This window comes from Harmonia axyridis, chromosome 4, assembly GCF_914767665.1.
Source record: "Harmonia axyridis chromosome 4, icHarAxyr1.1, whole genome shotgun sequence".
NCBI classification, from domain to species: domain Eukaryota; kingdom Metazoa; phylum Arthropoda; class Insecta; order Coleoptera; family Coccinellidae; genus Harmonia; species Harmonia axyridis.
Window position 1 is genome coordinate 32,802,103 of NC_059504.1, and position 15,745 is coordinate 32,817,847.

General features: G+C 31.9%; 1 protein-coding gene and 1 long non-coding RNA gene across 3 annotated transcripts in view; both read right to left on the minus strand.

Moving 5' to 3' along the window:
- LOC123678486 (nuclear receptor coactivator 7) overlaps positions 1-15,745 on the minus strand; it is a 275,490-nt gene that overhangs the window by 147,607 nt on the left and 112,138 nt on the right. The window lies entirely within an intron of this gene.
- On the minus strand, positions 8,142-13,906 carry LOC123678488. Of its 2 annotated transcripts, none has more exons than XR_006747260.1 (6): positions 9,787-13,906; positions 9,558-9,683; positions 9,262-9,502; positions 8,673-9,158; positions 8,521-8,616; positions 8,142-8,437 (listed from the first exon to the last, which is right to left on the minus strand). It is a non-coding gene; the product is annotated as an uncharacterized LOC123678488 (long non-coding RNA). The 2 variants fall into 2 exon arrangements; XR_006747259.1 differs by having other exon boundaries at positions 8,673-9,169; positions 9,787-13,905.

Here is a 15,745-nt window from a genome sequence, read left to right on the forward strand (position 1 = left end):
ATTTTATTCTCATATATTTTTTTCTTTCATTTGCATAGCTACAAATAAAATTTTGATTTTATTATTCTTGTAATAATAGATGGATTTTTTGGTTAATCTTGGAGGGGATTTTAGAATCGGCAATGCTGTGGATCACAGATTAGATCGAACAGGGCACTTATCAAGTGAACTGACTCTCGCCTTTTTGTTTTTTTTTTTTGTTTGATATCATCTTTATAAACTTTAACTGGAGAAATAAAGACTTCATTATTATTATATCGGAAGAGTTAAAAATTGTATGAGACCACCAACGACTAAAACTGGATACTCAAACAAAGTTAGTCGAAATCGTATATGAATTATAAAAGTTTCAACGATATACGGCATGAAGGATTTTCCAATAAGAGTTCTTATTTAGATAGGAAAAAAACCAGGATATTTCATGAGGAATCAATATGTTTATTTCATTTTAAGATGAAAGATGAACGATGAAAAAATATATCAGTCAAATGGCCACCACGACTATGGTTGCAGTACTATATTTTTTTCATGAAATTTTCCATGACCAATTCGCACATTTGCGGCTGTATGTCCTCGAAAACTTCAGAAATTCCATTTTTGAGGTCTTTCACGTGGCCCCGAAGAAAAGAGACTAAAGGTGTTAAATGGCACCACGACCAGGAAACTTTTCTTGCAAAATTGCTTTCGTTTCATTGCTTATGTGGCACCAAGCGCGGTCCCATCAGGGTCAAAGGGGTCATGACCAAACCCCCCCCCCCCAAATGGAACCTCCTAACATTTAATATGCGTTTCAAGCAGACAATGTACGAAATGGCCATCGACCGAGGTCCTTCAGCCAAATTTTAACACTTTTGTAAATATTTTCAATGCGTTGCTGAAGAGTGTATCGTTCCATTTTCAGTAATGTCGTAGTTTTCAATTGTCAACAGATGACAGCTGCCAAGATAGAGGGCTATTCCAAATGAAACCTCTTATTGGAGAATTTTTTTTATATACAATTGCGCTTTTGTGGACCACATACAATATGTATACAAAAAAAACACACAGATACGAATCTATCATTATCTGCCGTAACATTTTTTTCATTCTGAAAGTGATCAAACCAATGCTTTCCTCTAACCTTTTAAACTAGCAAGCAATTATTGTGCAGTATTAAAACTTTTTGTCCAGTATATGTGAATTCGCCACGTCACAAAAATCCAAACCTCCTTGTACGGAGCGAAGTTTGACAGGAAGGTGACATTGGTTGGTTTCTCCGAAAGAAATTATTCTCATGTTTCAAGTACTTCTGGTTTGGGATCACTTCCAAAATGTGCGTCAACGTGTTATTAACGAAAAATGTAGCAATGGGCTGGGGAATTGTCAGTAATTTCGGATAGATCAAGGTGCTTCGATTCGTCGATTCGTGAAAGAAAGGCGTAGGTTTATGATGAATACTCTTCCGCAACGGTATTTGAATTTGCCAGTTTTTAACACAAACCTCAAAATCAGCCGAAACCACACTCACATGCAAAAAAAACTATACAAGTTGATATTCGGTAAAATTTTGCGACTCGAACTTTTTTATTTTCAGCTTAATCTTCAATTTTTTTTTAAGTTGATTGTAAATAAAATTATTAATCATCATTATTAATTTCACAGTCTTTCGCATATGCTGGCTTATGGGTCATTATACAGGGTTGATTAGGAGTTCGTTGTTAAACCTTAATTTTTAAACATCCTTGAAACATTTTCGTAGTCGAATTTTTTTAAATTGCCAATTTTTATTAAGAACTATTCCTTTAGAATATTTTGCTTTTTGATTCATTCCCTTAAGTGCAATAGTTAATTTCTGAGAAAGAAATCATCAACTGTTTATTTTAAGATATGCAATTTTTTTGAAGAGGTGGCTTTGCTTGGCTACTTCATTTAGCAATTCAGAAAGATTGGCAAAAGTTTCTTCAAGATGATATTGGAAACCTAACTGACAATATGAATCGACGTATGCAAGCAGTAATAAGAACTGGAATTGGTAATACAGAATATTAAGCTGAAATTATTGTGAAAAATAAGTTTAATCCGGTTATTTAAGTTGCAGCTGAATTGGTTTATTTTGAAGTCTGATTTTCAATTTGAATTTGATAATTTTGCCTTGATAAATTTTCCAATTGCTTATCATTATAACTGATCCATATTGGCATCTCATCATTATTATAGACTCATAAACTGAGCTGTCGAACTGAGATTATGGCACAATGAGCAAAGCCATCTCGTCAAAAAATGACATTTCTCAAAGTTGAGTAAGCTTGGATTGGAGGGAGTCATTTGTCTCTTAAAAACTAGTGTGTTGCCATGAACCAAAAAACAAAATGTTGAAAATAAATGGCTCTCAGCAAAAATTTGTATTTTGGAAGAATTTGATCTTATCTAGAATTTGCGGAAAAAAATTCGAAAACTGATCAAAAATTAAAAAACTATGAATTTTACCAAATAATAATTCGTTGCGTTTTTTGCATGTGAGAGTACAACTCGAAATGTGGAAAAAGGTTCTTTGAAATGTCACTGTCCTAAATTTTAGATTTTTTCATATTTACTGAGAACAAATATCTTTCATTTAGTTTCGTATGATTTTTTCATTCAATTCAATTTCAATGATTGTACCGCAAATGAAATCAAACGAATAATATTATCTATTAAATCAAAAGAATCAACAGATGTTTATGAAGTCAACATTGAAATTTTGAAGAAACTCAGTGATGAAATAAGTTATCCTATGTCGGTCTTAATAAATAAGTGTTTGCGGGAAGGCTGTTTTCCAGATGAATTGAAAATAGCGAAAATTATCCCAATCTATAAAAAAAAAGGTGATAAAAATGATTACAATAACTACAGGCCAATTCATACGAAATCGCAGAGGAAAACAAATCAGATCAATTAATCAAGAATTAATTCAAACAAGAGACAGATACAAATTGTGCAGTAATCGATTTTTTGTTTACTGTCCCAACTCTTCAGGTTTGTACGAGTTAGGAAAACCAGATGTGTTATGAATAGGCTTCGGTACTGAGTACTCGTCTCCGCTTCATCAGATACAGCACTAATTTTTATTAGTGAATTTCTCTGAAATATATTTTATGTGATAGACGAAGTTGTTCATTGTAAAAGTTTGTAAAAATCTCAAACCATACTGTGCTGCGGTTTATTCTGAGTCATTTAGGAACAAAGTCAGATTCGCTTCATAAATGAATATTCCCACATGTTTATAATCATTGGCAAGACGTTAAAATTATTCAATCATCTCTTTTTCGAATGTATATTACCAAGAAAATTTTACGATAGAACTTGAAGTGAATTCAGCTTCGGAATATCAAATTTTAGTCGAATGAATGTGTTTTTCATAAATTCAAACTGGTTCGACTCGTCTATCGAGTAAACATAAATCGTTTCATATTTCTCGCACCACAAAATCCAAAAACATCCGATTTCTCTGGATACATTCACTGAAATTCTGTTTAGTCCAACAAGGAGCTGAAAATATTGCGGATATCGAAATGAGATCATAACAGAAAACGTTAGAGAATCAACACATGACCGAAATATCAAAAATAATATTATCGATATTTCAGTGGGAGCTACCAAAATGGGAGCGGCAGTGTTAAAATCAATATCACTTGATTGATTTATTCTTAGATTCCTTTTCCAGGAATTTATAGCGAAAATAAGGGGAAACCCAAAAAAAAATTCAAATGATGATTTGTATTTATTGGTATATATAAATATCATTATTCAACGATGAAAGTACGGAACTGATGATTCTCGAAATATTTTTGTCAATGGTTATCGATAATTTGAGTTGACGATTAATACTAACAGGACTAAAATGTATAAGAAATATTTCTTTATTCAGGGTAGTATGTGAAGTGAAGAAGACACAGAATTCAATGGAATTTGCCGTAATCCGTGCCAAATATTTTTGGTAACGGTACATTTTTTCGTTAATGATATCTTATGAACGATTTTTTTCTATTATGACAATCTCGAGGTTGATTTTCATAACAACTAGTTTATGTTGTAAATCCAATAAAACATTAATGACTGCTCATAACTTGCTTATGATGAGTTTATAGAAAAAATAAGTAATTAGTAGTAAAAGATGAAATAAACTTCGAATAATTGTCGGATCCTGTCATGAATTCTAATTGAAATATAAAGTTGTGCTATTAAAATGATTATTGTTACTATGACCTTCTAAAAACATATTGTAAAATCACATCAATGTATACAAAAAAATGATAATTTAGCGAATGTCAAAGAAAACTTTTTCATTATATATAACGAAAAAGTACATTATAAAGTAATAATATGGAGGTGTATAGAGAGAGGCCCATGTACTCCAATTTTCCATTTTTAAAATGAAAATCTGAATACAACCGTATATTACAGATTTTTGGGAGATCACTCATTTATTTTTGTCAAATTTCAAAACAGAAGTTGATCTGTTTTTTCAATGATCGAAATTTTTCGTTTCTGAGTTCCAGGGAGGGTTCGATTTTTAATTGGGACAGCCTGCATGTACATAACCGTAATAGATCGTCGCTATAATGGTGAAACACTCTGTATATCATACAACAAAATATATACATATAATAATAATTTTCAAAGAGACTTATGTATATATCTACTACTATAATATAACTATTATCTTATTCTAACTAAATTAAGTTTTGAATTGAACTAGAAACCAATAATCATTTCATTTCGATATCCATAGTACATATATTTCAAAGAACAATTTAGGTGAACGAAGAACAAAGTGCATTTAATTCTCACAAACGCGCAGAATGTCAATAAACGGTTTTGATTCATAAATGCGCCTCAATTAACCGCTGACGTCTACAACGTACTTCACTTCGAAACCGTCGATATAATTTGAATAATGCAAAGTGAAAATATCACGTCAATCTGATCGAAATCCACCGATTAACGAACTCTGATCAAAGCGTGAGTAATGCGAGAAATATCCACCTAAGAATTTTCAGACGGCGCATTCCAAATCGTTTGGATTCGAAATACAAACAAACAATTACATCCGCCACAAATATTTCTTCAGGTGAATATTTTTCAGGACATTTGGGACGATTCTTGAACCCGAAAATACAGGATGGACTAATACTCCTTTCAGAATTCCAGAAGTCATAAATAGTGGATTATTAAGGAGATTAAGCCGTAATTAAACAAATTATGTTTTTTACACATTTCAATTAATTTTGAATTTTCATTTGAAAACGTTTCCATGGAAAATTTAAAAAGTTATGACTGTTCACAAAGAGGGCAACGAATAGACAAATCGATTTTATTATCTAGCGACAATATTTATAGTAATTTGTTATACATAGATGAACTATATAACTACGAAAGAAAATATTATCCCTATTTCAATAAGGATAGTTAAGGAATATTATTAAATCAATGATTGCTCATAAGAAAAGTGAAGAATTCTCAAATTTAGTAATTGCAGGTTTCTTCAAATTATTTGAATTATTGAAAAACGCTTGATCTGCGGTCCATCCTGTGCTTGATGAATAAACTTTAGTGTCATTTGTTGGCCACATGCCAGGACGATTGTTGCAGTCTTTTTCTGACTGAACGAAACAAATCTTCCTTCGAGAAAAAAAGAACAACGGGATATATACACTGATTTATAATATTTTGTCCCAATTATAAATTGCAAATTCTTCCGAAAATATAATCGGTACAACACAGTTGTCGAAAACAAGAGAGATGTATGTCCTTTAGTTGGGCAAGTTATTCCATACGGTTTATGTTGGGGCAACATAATTCCATTACTCATTCTGAATTTATGGCGAATATTTCTGTAAATGATGCACCCGTTTCAATCGGAAAACTTCAAATAGAGGCTAGAATGTTCTAGCAATATCGATATGTGTGTAGTGTAAAAAAATCTATAGTATGTATGTAAGTGAAAATATTTTCTTACTGTATACTCTGGAATTTTTAGTTTTGGATTCTATAGAATTCAAAAATTGAATAAAAAAAATACTCGGATACTCATAGCATTGATTCTTTCAGCTAGAGAATCTAATCTATCAGTTTTTAAAGCTGAAAAAAAATTGAAAAAAATTAATTGCTCGGATACTAGACGACATTTCTGATCGTGAAATTCGAATTGGTATGATGATACCTAGACATGCATTCAAGTCAAACTAGTTTGATTTTACTCACAAACCTGACTTGACTTGAAAATCAAACTTCTTCAAACAGTTTGAAGTTTGAATATCATATTGCGCAACGTGTCTCAACCTGTACTCTGATTCTCCGCAAATTAGTTATACAGTTAATATTTAGAAGAATACTCTTGGCTTGTTTTTTTTTAAGTGTGTTTAGCGTGCGTTGTGTCTGAACTCGAGATGTCTGAACCTGAACTTTTTTTAAATAGCTCATGCAATTCGGAATACGTACCAGAACAAATTGAGTCTGTTTTTGAAGACCTTGCCTTCCAAAACTTATAAGAAAAAATCTGTAGACGAGGCTATATTAATCAACAAGATAAATGAATATACAGATTTCTTTGATATTGCGGCAGTCGATTCCAAAAAAATGATAATTCGAAAGAGCAAATTATGTAAAAATAAAGGACAACGGTATAAAAATGCCAATAGTCAAATAGTGGAACTGGACATTAGAAAAGCAACAAAAAGTGGTATGAAGTACAATTTTCGCAAGCAGCAACACCTTCTGGATCAAGTATTATTTGTGGTTAACAACATTTTTATGTTTTTTTGACAATTTTGGATCCAACGTTTGCGTTGGATTTTACCAATTCAAGGTACATCTACTGAATAAAATAATTTCTCAAACTCTTTCAAACTAGTTTGACGAACAGTTTGAATTTTCAAACCTGTAACCATTGTCCAGTTTGATTTGACTTGAATAATTTGTCAGTAAGATTGACTTCATTTCAAGTCAAACTGAAACATTCAAGTCAAACTTGATGATGATACCGCATACAATATTGTTTTTCAACAAGTAAACCCTTATGATTGATTCAACTAAATGGTAAATGATAATTCAAAATTACTCATAGTTAGAAAATCTAAGAATAACCTCGAAAGTGAAATTGAATCATAGACCTTATATCACATGGACAGGCCCTAACGAGACTTTCACGAAGATTTCGCGTCAGGCTGAATATGAAAGAGAGAGATGCAGCTAGATGAGTCAATGTCAAAATCATATGACCAAAACATTGGACTTTCGTTTGGAAAATCTTGAATTTTTCTTTTATTCTGAATGAAACTCATTGTTATTTTGATATATTGGAATTCTAGCAATGTAAACGAGGGTTAGAATTGCTTGAAATCTTTCTTATATTAATCAATTTTCGACTATCAAAAGTTTAATTTTTGTTTGAGAATTTATGGAAAAAGCTATAATAAATAATATTTTTATTATTTATATACCAAGAAAGGAAAGCATTTTTTCCTTAGGTATGTATATAGTCTTTTCTACTACTTTTAAGGTCGTCATTTTTATCAGTCAGGGAGGAAAATGGTACTTCTACTCCTGCCGGGAGGAAAACAGTTTTCCATCCTTCTTTAGGGTCGAGAATGAAGTTTTCTATTAAGATAGTAGAAAAAATATATTTTTTATTATATCGCAAGTTAAAATGAGAATAATTTTCATATATTTTTATCAAGTGAAAATCGTTATATTATGTTATTATTGAGTGAAGATGATCATTCTTTCAAATGTTTAGTTGGAATAATCAACTCAATATAGACTAATTCTTAAATATAATCATTTAAAGATTCAAAATGAAAGTATACCTACTGCTTAGTAATCACCTATTTGTGTTGTTCTATTTTATTACTTTGGCTTTCGACAACCAAAATTCTAAGTACAAATATTATTGATGTTGATTGAATTGATATTATGGTGGTAGAATGAAAAATCATTTTTACAAACAATTTTATCGTTTAAATACAATCAGTTATGTCTATTACATTTCATTCTTCAATTTTGTATTACTTCCAACTAGTTTCGTTCAAGTCACTTATCAATTTGATAATAGTAAAATCTAAAATCCTTCAAAAAATTGTTTCCAGATAACACAGGCAATTAAAAAAAAGAGAGTTTATGAATAATTGTATTCATTAAGTTTTTATTGCTGTTCAAAATACATTATTACAATAAATGATTTAAAAAATGGTCCGACTCTAGCCTATCAGCGCACGAGGAAGAACATATTCGCAGTCGGATTTCTCACTCTCCACTAAGGAGGATATTCACTCTTCCAATCATTTAATATCCAGGATATTAAAAAAATATCAGGATTGAGCTCTTCCTCTTCTTAGTTCTAAACTCCTCCAAATCTTGAAATTTATGGATCTTCTTCTCCTTATCTCTCCAAGGATCAGTTATGATACATTCATTTTTCCTGAAAAATACATATTATAACGTTATAAGTTGTTGTTCACATATGTTAAATGTAATTTTCAACTAAATAACAATTTAAGATACCCATTTTCAGCCTATCAGTGAATGAGCTTCTCTAAAGATGAATTTTTAAGCCACGGCACAGAATATGTTCCTCATTTAGTATGGCAATCTAAAAAACTGAAAATTTCAAACTATTTGATCTTTATATTTGGTTTTTCTTGAATTGAACTTACATTATTATTGTTTAAATCACACCTAGTATCATAAGTATTTATGGACTTGTCTGTACCAAACCAACTGTTGTGTTCTTAAGATCAATAATATCATGTCTTATTTCCATTCTATGTCTTATTGTATCATTTGGTATCATGTCCCTGTCAGATTTTCCAGCTGCTGTCCACTTCAGAGCTGTATGTTATTATGCTCCTAACTATTGAGTAAATTTTTTTTTATTATTCATATTTATGTTTTTAATCGAAAATATCCTATTTAACATTGAGATTATTGGTTTTCTTTGGATGTTCCTCTCAGATATTACTTCGTCTAGTGTTCCATTCTTGGAAATCCTCATTCCCAGGTTTCTAATTTCTAGTATTTCTAATATTAGTATTCAATCTGGGGGGAAAATCTTCCATGGCAGCAGCAGAGGATTTTGATATTATAAACAGTTGTACCTTCTCTGGTTGCCCCATCTCTTGCTATTTTGTCTCTGGCGGATCCTGTTCAATTTCTTTTGCAATAATTATTTATATAAATTAATAAAATAAGGGACGGAAAATAAATAGATATTTCACATCCATAAAAAATAAAATATTAATGTACCTTCAATATTATCTTCAAGACATTTATCTCCATAATTTGATCTCTCAGGTATATAATTGGAGAAACTGAAAACTGAAGGAATAACATCTTTTTTCAAAGTTTTTGTACCATGAATATTAATAAATCATGTTGATGAAAACGGTTGCTGCATATTTTCAACAAGGAAAAAGGGTTGAAATCAATTCTTCTTCAGCTTTCATCCACTGTTCCCTTAATTTGTCATCCTTTGGAAAACTGTGAACTGATATTTCCTTTATGTATGAATTCAGAGGGTATTAAAAGAAATAAATACTTACGCAAGAAATTTCAACTTTTGGCTTTTTTCTAATCTCGCTGTACAATTGAAGGCTGCACGAGTGTGAGGCATTTTATTTGATAATTAGTTCTTTTGGTGCTTTGAATTTCGCAATAGCAGATGGATTCTAAAAAAAAATGGGCTTTCGATTAATTTTCAAGATGAAATCGGCCTTTCAATAAGTTTCATGAACTTATTGAAATCCGATAAAGATTTCACGGAATACTTACCGCTAATTCCTTTTATTAGAATGTTCAACACTTTTACAAATTGAATCAATCAGATTAACTATGTGTTCAATTCAGAATGAGAGAAAAATTAGCAATTTTCTGAATGCGAGTTCAATGTTTTGATCATATGATTTTGACGTTGACTCATCTAGCTCCATCTCTCTCTTTCATGTGCGGCATGCCAGAATTTCTCTCTAAGGGCTGTCCATTTGATATTAGGTCTATGAATTGAACCTGAGTTTTCTTGAAACATTCGAATATGATGCACTAGTTTTCAATGTGGTTTAAATTTTCTTGCCCAACATTCGGAAATAACTCATTCTCTACCCTATCCTTTCTCAAATTTCATCTTCCCTGAAACTCAAACATTCTATTCGCACATCTCTACCAAATTTAATAATTCTCCGAAGTAACAACACCAATAAGCCAATATTAATAATTACACTAACAAATCATCGGTGACCTACATTTGTCTGTTTGTTCTGCGTTTAGATAACCTTCCTCATAAACAAAGTCGGTTGTAAATCACTTTGCAACTTTTCAAGTGTGTACTTTGGGGTATCTGTAACTTTCAACGTTTCCTTTGAGAGGTGCCAGTAGATACATGTTCAACCTTCGCAAACCATAAGTGGACCATCCAATAAGAGCTCACTAATGATGTTAATCAATAAGAACTCGGACTTCTTAGTGAAATTGTTTGCTTATGGTTCAATAATGTACCTGTCCATCTTGTTCCGTTGTTATATCCGTTGTATTGTCGTTTTCCATGACCGAATTCTATGATCGGCTGGGATGTTGAGAATTTTTTCTTAATCACTCTTAATTGTATTTCCTTAATGAACAGGAACGGACAAGGATCCAAGGAATTCAAATATGAAAACAAAAGCATCCACCGGAAGTAATTTCGACCGAATCGATCTAATTATACCTTATTCAATTACTCTTAAGGGTATCCAAGCTATGTTTCATATCTATGGTGAAATGGTACGAATGTGGCTAGGATCCAAGCAAAAAATTTGAGCTGAAAAAATTTGATTCTAGCAGTAATTTTTCAAATTCTAATTGATATCTACCGGGATCTGTATGATTTTATGAAAAAAGCACTATTGTGAAGTCGGGGAATTCTGAGCGCTCGTTCATTCATACGCCAATTACACTCTTGAAGACAAGAGAACTGCATATAGGTATTTTTTTCATACATTCTGCTCAATTTTTATTGTTCTTATAACGCTATCAACAAGAAATTTCAGACGAAGCTTGAAACGATTATTCATATAATAAATTGACACGCAAAATCTGAACTCAATCGGATCTGTTCTCACCTAAAATTTGGATATTTTCTTTTCAATATTCTTCTTCGATTTTCTATAATTGTGATGAAACGGTCTACATGAAATTTTGCAAAGAATTCAAAGTTGTTGTTTTATATTTACTTGGCAAAACTTCAACTCGGTGGGAACTATTGTTGTGGAATTGTTAAATATTTTTTTTTGCTAAACGCTCTATTAGTGTGACGACACATATCGCTATTTTAGTTCCCCTGTCAGCGTTCGGAATCCAAACAAATAAATTGTAATTCAAATTAGTACGGTGTCGTGGAAGGAATTGGATTATTTTCATAAATAAGAGTATTTAAGGAACAATTTCAGTGTATTAATTGATAGACAGAAGGAACGAAATTAATACCAGTTAGTTTGAATCCCGTATCATTTCCAGATTTTGTAAAAAGCCGCGTTTATTAGTTTGAACTTCAAGTTCAAACTTACTGGCATTATTATCGTTCCTTCTGCTATCAATTAATAGTAGAATCGTTCCTTAATTAATCTTATTTATCGAAATAAGCCAATTTCTTCAACGACAACGTACTAATTTGAATGACAATTTATTTGTTTGGATTCCGAACACTAACAAGAAAACTAAAATGGCGGTGTGTGACGTCATCACTGATAGAGCGTATTCTGCTTAAGTTTTCTATAGTCAAAATCCCAACACGATCGGATCTATAGATAATAATGACGGATATATTCGGTAGTTAGCAATTTTCTATAATTCTGATGATGTGATCAGCTTAAAATTTCACACGTTGCTTGAAATTCATATTTGATGTACCTAATAGTATATTATTCAACGAGCGGCAATGTAGGTCATAACTCACGCAAATGAAGTTTGCAGCACAAGTCGCAGGCGAGTTCTGTAATTCATCACTAAACTTTATCTACGACTATAACAATAAATACTAAAATACAAGAATAGAGAAAGAACTTCAATGAAAAAAACCCAAAAGTTACCTATAAACGTCAAAATTATCAAAGTGACAGTCCTCCCCTCAATAACAATAATGGAATGTTCCATTTCAGCAAACAGAATAGAAGCACAGATGTATAGAAGCACTGAGCCATCTTTTCTGATATATTATAGTGAGCTTTTGCGGTGAGTTATTATAACTTACGTTGTTTGGTAATGGATACTATTAATTGCTCAAAAGCAGTTGAATAATAAATATATAATTCAGTACTAGTAGATAAACACTTGAAATTTCACTTCATGTGATCGAAGAAATATTAAGTAATTTTCTTGAATTTTCTATGGTTTCGTTCGAGTTATTTACACGATTCTATATATATTGTCAAAATCTCAACTAGATCCCATCTGTAAATATTCAGTATTCTACATTTTTTTCCAGAATTCTTCATAAATTTTCAATGGTTCTGATGAGCTTGAAATTGTTATTTTATTTTTCAAACCGTCGGTACCTCAGTCACGAAAAAATTGAATAATTTCCTTGCGATATTCTTCATGAATTGTCTATAGTCATGGATAAGTCATCAACATAATATTTAGCACTAGCCGTCGAAATGTCATTCAACATCCATCCGAAAATTTTCATGTCAATCGAAACAGACACAATTGAATTTTATTATGGATTCATCATTAGTTTGAAATCGTTTGAAACATGCTCAAAATTCGAGAAATACAGACTGTGTGAAGAAATTATGAAGTAGGAAAGCTCAAAAAGAGCTACCAAAAAATAATAGTATTTTCAGTGTTGGCTCCTAGAAATTTGAAGTTCAGCTCAATTATTCTTTGTATGAGAAACAGAATCTTTTTGTGTCAATGAAGAAGCAATCATAGAGAAGTTCCAAATTTTATATTTGACATTCTGCAATGTATGGAATGCAAAATTGAAATAAAAAATCCGCCTGTTCACTTTTCAGACTTTTTCTCAAAAACTATTGAAGTTATTTGCAATTAAATGCAAATATATCAATTATCACTTTGATGAGTTCTTTTACTTAATGGAAACATCACCATGTGACATTCTCGTGATCTGTCAATATTCGTTCAGAGGAGGAAACACAAAAATAGTTTATGGTGATTAGTAGAAGATTTTTTTAACGAATATATTCAAATTACATCAGTTTTTTGTAGAGATACCATATCATCATTTTTTTTGTTGAAAAGCAGAAAGTTGCGAAAATTATAATTTTTCATTCGCAAACTGAAAATATTGAATTACTACAACTTAGATTATTGTTAGAAGAAATTATAAGGAAACCCATTAAAATCGGTGATTTGTGAAACGAAATTCTCTAATTTCGTTATGTACTGAACAGTCACGTGGTGATGTTCCTCTCAAAGTTGAAATACTCTTCTTACTATTCATTGAACTTTAAAAGTCGAAAAATAGTCATCAAAATTAATCGATAATTTTATATTCTATCAATCGATCACAACTTCAAAGAATACTTAAGCTATTGGTAATCGCTACTTAAAAATCCTTCCAATACTTTCTGATACTCGTTTTCATTTAACTCGATTTCATTGAAATTCCGAAACATCGTTCCATTCCGAATATATCGCAATCGTGAGAACAGAATAAATCGAGGTGCTGCGAATAATATGAAATCCCGCATACTTTATTATTGTGTTAAAAGGTTATTGTACCCCAACTCAAGCGTGAATTGCAATCGCCATTAAAACTCGCATATCGGTCTATATTTTGTCTGTTTTCTAGACAGAAGTAAATAACAACATTGTATTATATTATCGAACCATTCTAAAGTGATTATGGCATACTGAGGCATCAGTTTTTGCGTCAGCTCGTTTGAGAACAGAAGGCTTATACAATAGTATATTCTAAAACAAGTTGCAGAATGGGCTCCCATTCCAACACGAATGCGAAATTCGAAAACGAGCGACGAAGGAGCGAGTTTTGGAACGCATGAGTGTTGGAATTGCCTTCTGCAACGAGTATTAGACGATATTTTCTCTATTTCAGTCGAGCTTTGCGAAATATTGTCGAAATTCAATAAAAAATTCAGATTATATATCCTAGTGACTTTTGTATTGTATCTTGGCTGTTGGTGTGACTGTTACGAAAATTGACAGATTACGGAATTTGAATATGAATCGTATGTTTCGAATTTAGACATAATTTACAATTACACATTAAATTCGTGAATTATGTCTAACTAAATCGATTTAACACTACCAGAATTATGAGAATTTGCGAATATGTAGCAAATCATTTCTCTATACCCCCAAATTATATTATATTGACAATTATTGACGTTTGTTGAAATTTGATAGGATTGGAAGTCAGCATAGACAACCACAAAACGAAAAATATATCTGAAAACGATGCTGTAATGAGTTCATTACAGCACTGTTTTTTAGAACTGTAATGAACTCATTACGATACAGAAATAGAGAAAAATATTTATTGTGCCACCTGCTCTGCTTTCTACGTAATACAATTTCATCAAGAAATGAATACATTGCATGAAATGGCAGGAATTGATTTCAGTAGGTACTAGGTCACGAATACTCTTTCTTGTCTACTTTCCACTGAAAACGAGCGCCTTAAAGTGGTTATTATAAATTTGGAATGAGAAATAAGTTGACTGGATCCATATCAGGGGAATACTTCGATTGTTGGATAATAAAGGTGGTAGCTGTCAATTTTGAAGCTATCACTTTTTGATATTTGACAGATAAAACTACTCCATTAGTGAAAATGGATCGATACAGGATTCCACAACGCATTGAAAATGTTGAAATTTTTCAGTCACAGTTCGCAAAACTAACTTTTGGGTTGTCGTGAAGCACCTTCTCGACCGGCAATAGTGAAACTGGTGAAAAAATATGAGCTGTTGGATCAAGTTAAAGATGTAAAGTATAAAAATTGGGAATATTGCTGCTGTAGCTCGTAGGATTGACGAAAACCCAGGTTTGTCGATTCCTCGTCGATCTTGGGAATAAGGGAATCCCCAAACGACATGACACCATATTTTGCATAAAGACTCAACCTTTCTACATACACGCATGCAAGTCGGCCAACTTGGCATGAACAGACTAAATTGTGACACTTGCATGAGAATGTATAGCGGAAATTGGAGCTTTAGTTCAGCAAGAAGTTTGGCTTCTTCTTCTCTTTCATTTGAAAAAACATCATTTTGTGCCTAAACGATGTTTCAATTTCAGGACTCTATTATCAGTATTAGCGGAGATATACATTTTTTTCGATATGGCTCATAGCTCGAAAACATAAGAAGGTGGCCAAAAATGAATACATCTCTCAGTTTCTCAGAAGAAGAGATTTTGTCTATCTCTTCTGATTTAAAAGTTGTAGTGCTAAAACATCGAAATTTGTCCACCCTGTACATGTAGAGATGTCAGCGAACAACATACTTCATAATCGACTTTGCTTGACATGCCAAATTGGCATGCGTATAGACAGCAGGCTTTTAGTCTTGGAACTTCTAAAGTTCAGTTAACACAAGAACTCAAGCTGGTCGATCAACGATCAACGACGTCGGATCTTCGCTGTTTGGGTCTTTGAAATGCATCAAAATGATCTGGATTTTCATCTAAAAATCATCTTCAGTGATGAAGCCCATTTTCATCTAATGTGTAGAATTGGCATATTTGAAGTTCGAAAAGCCAAAGAATGATTAAT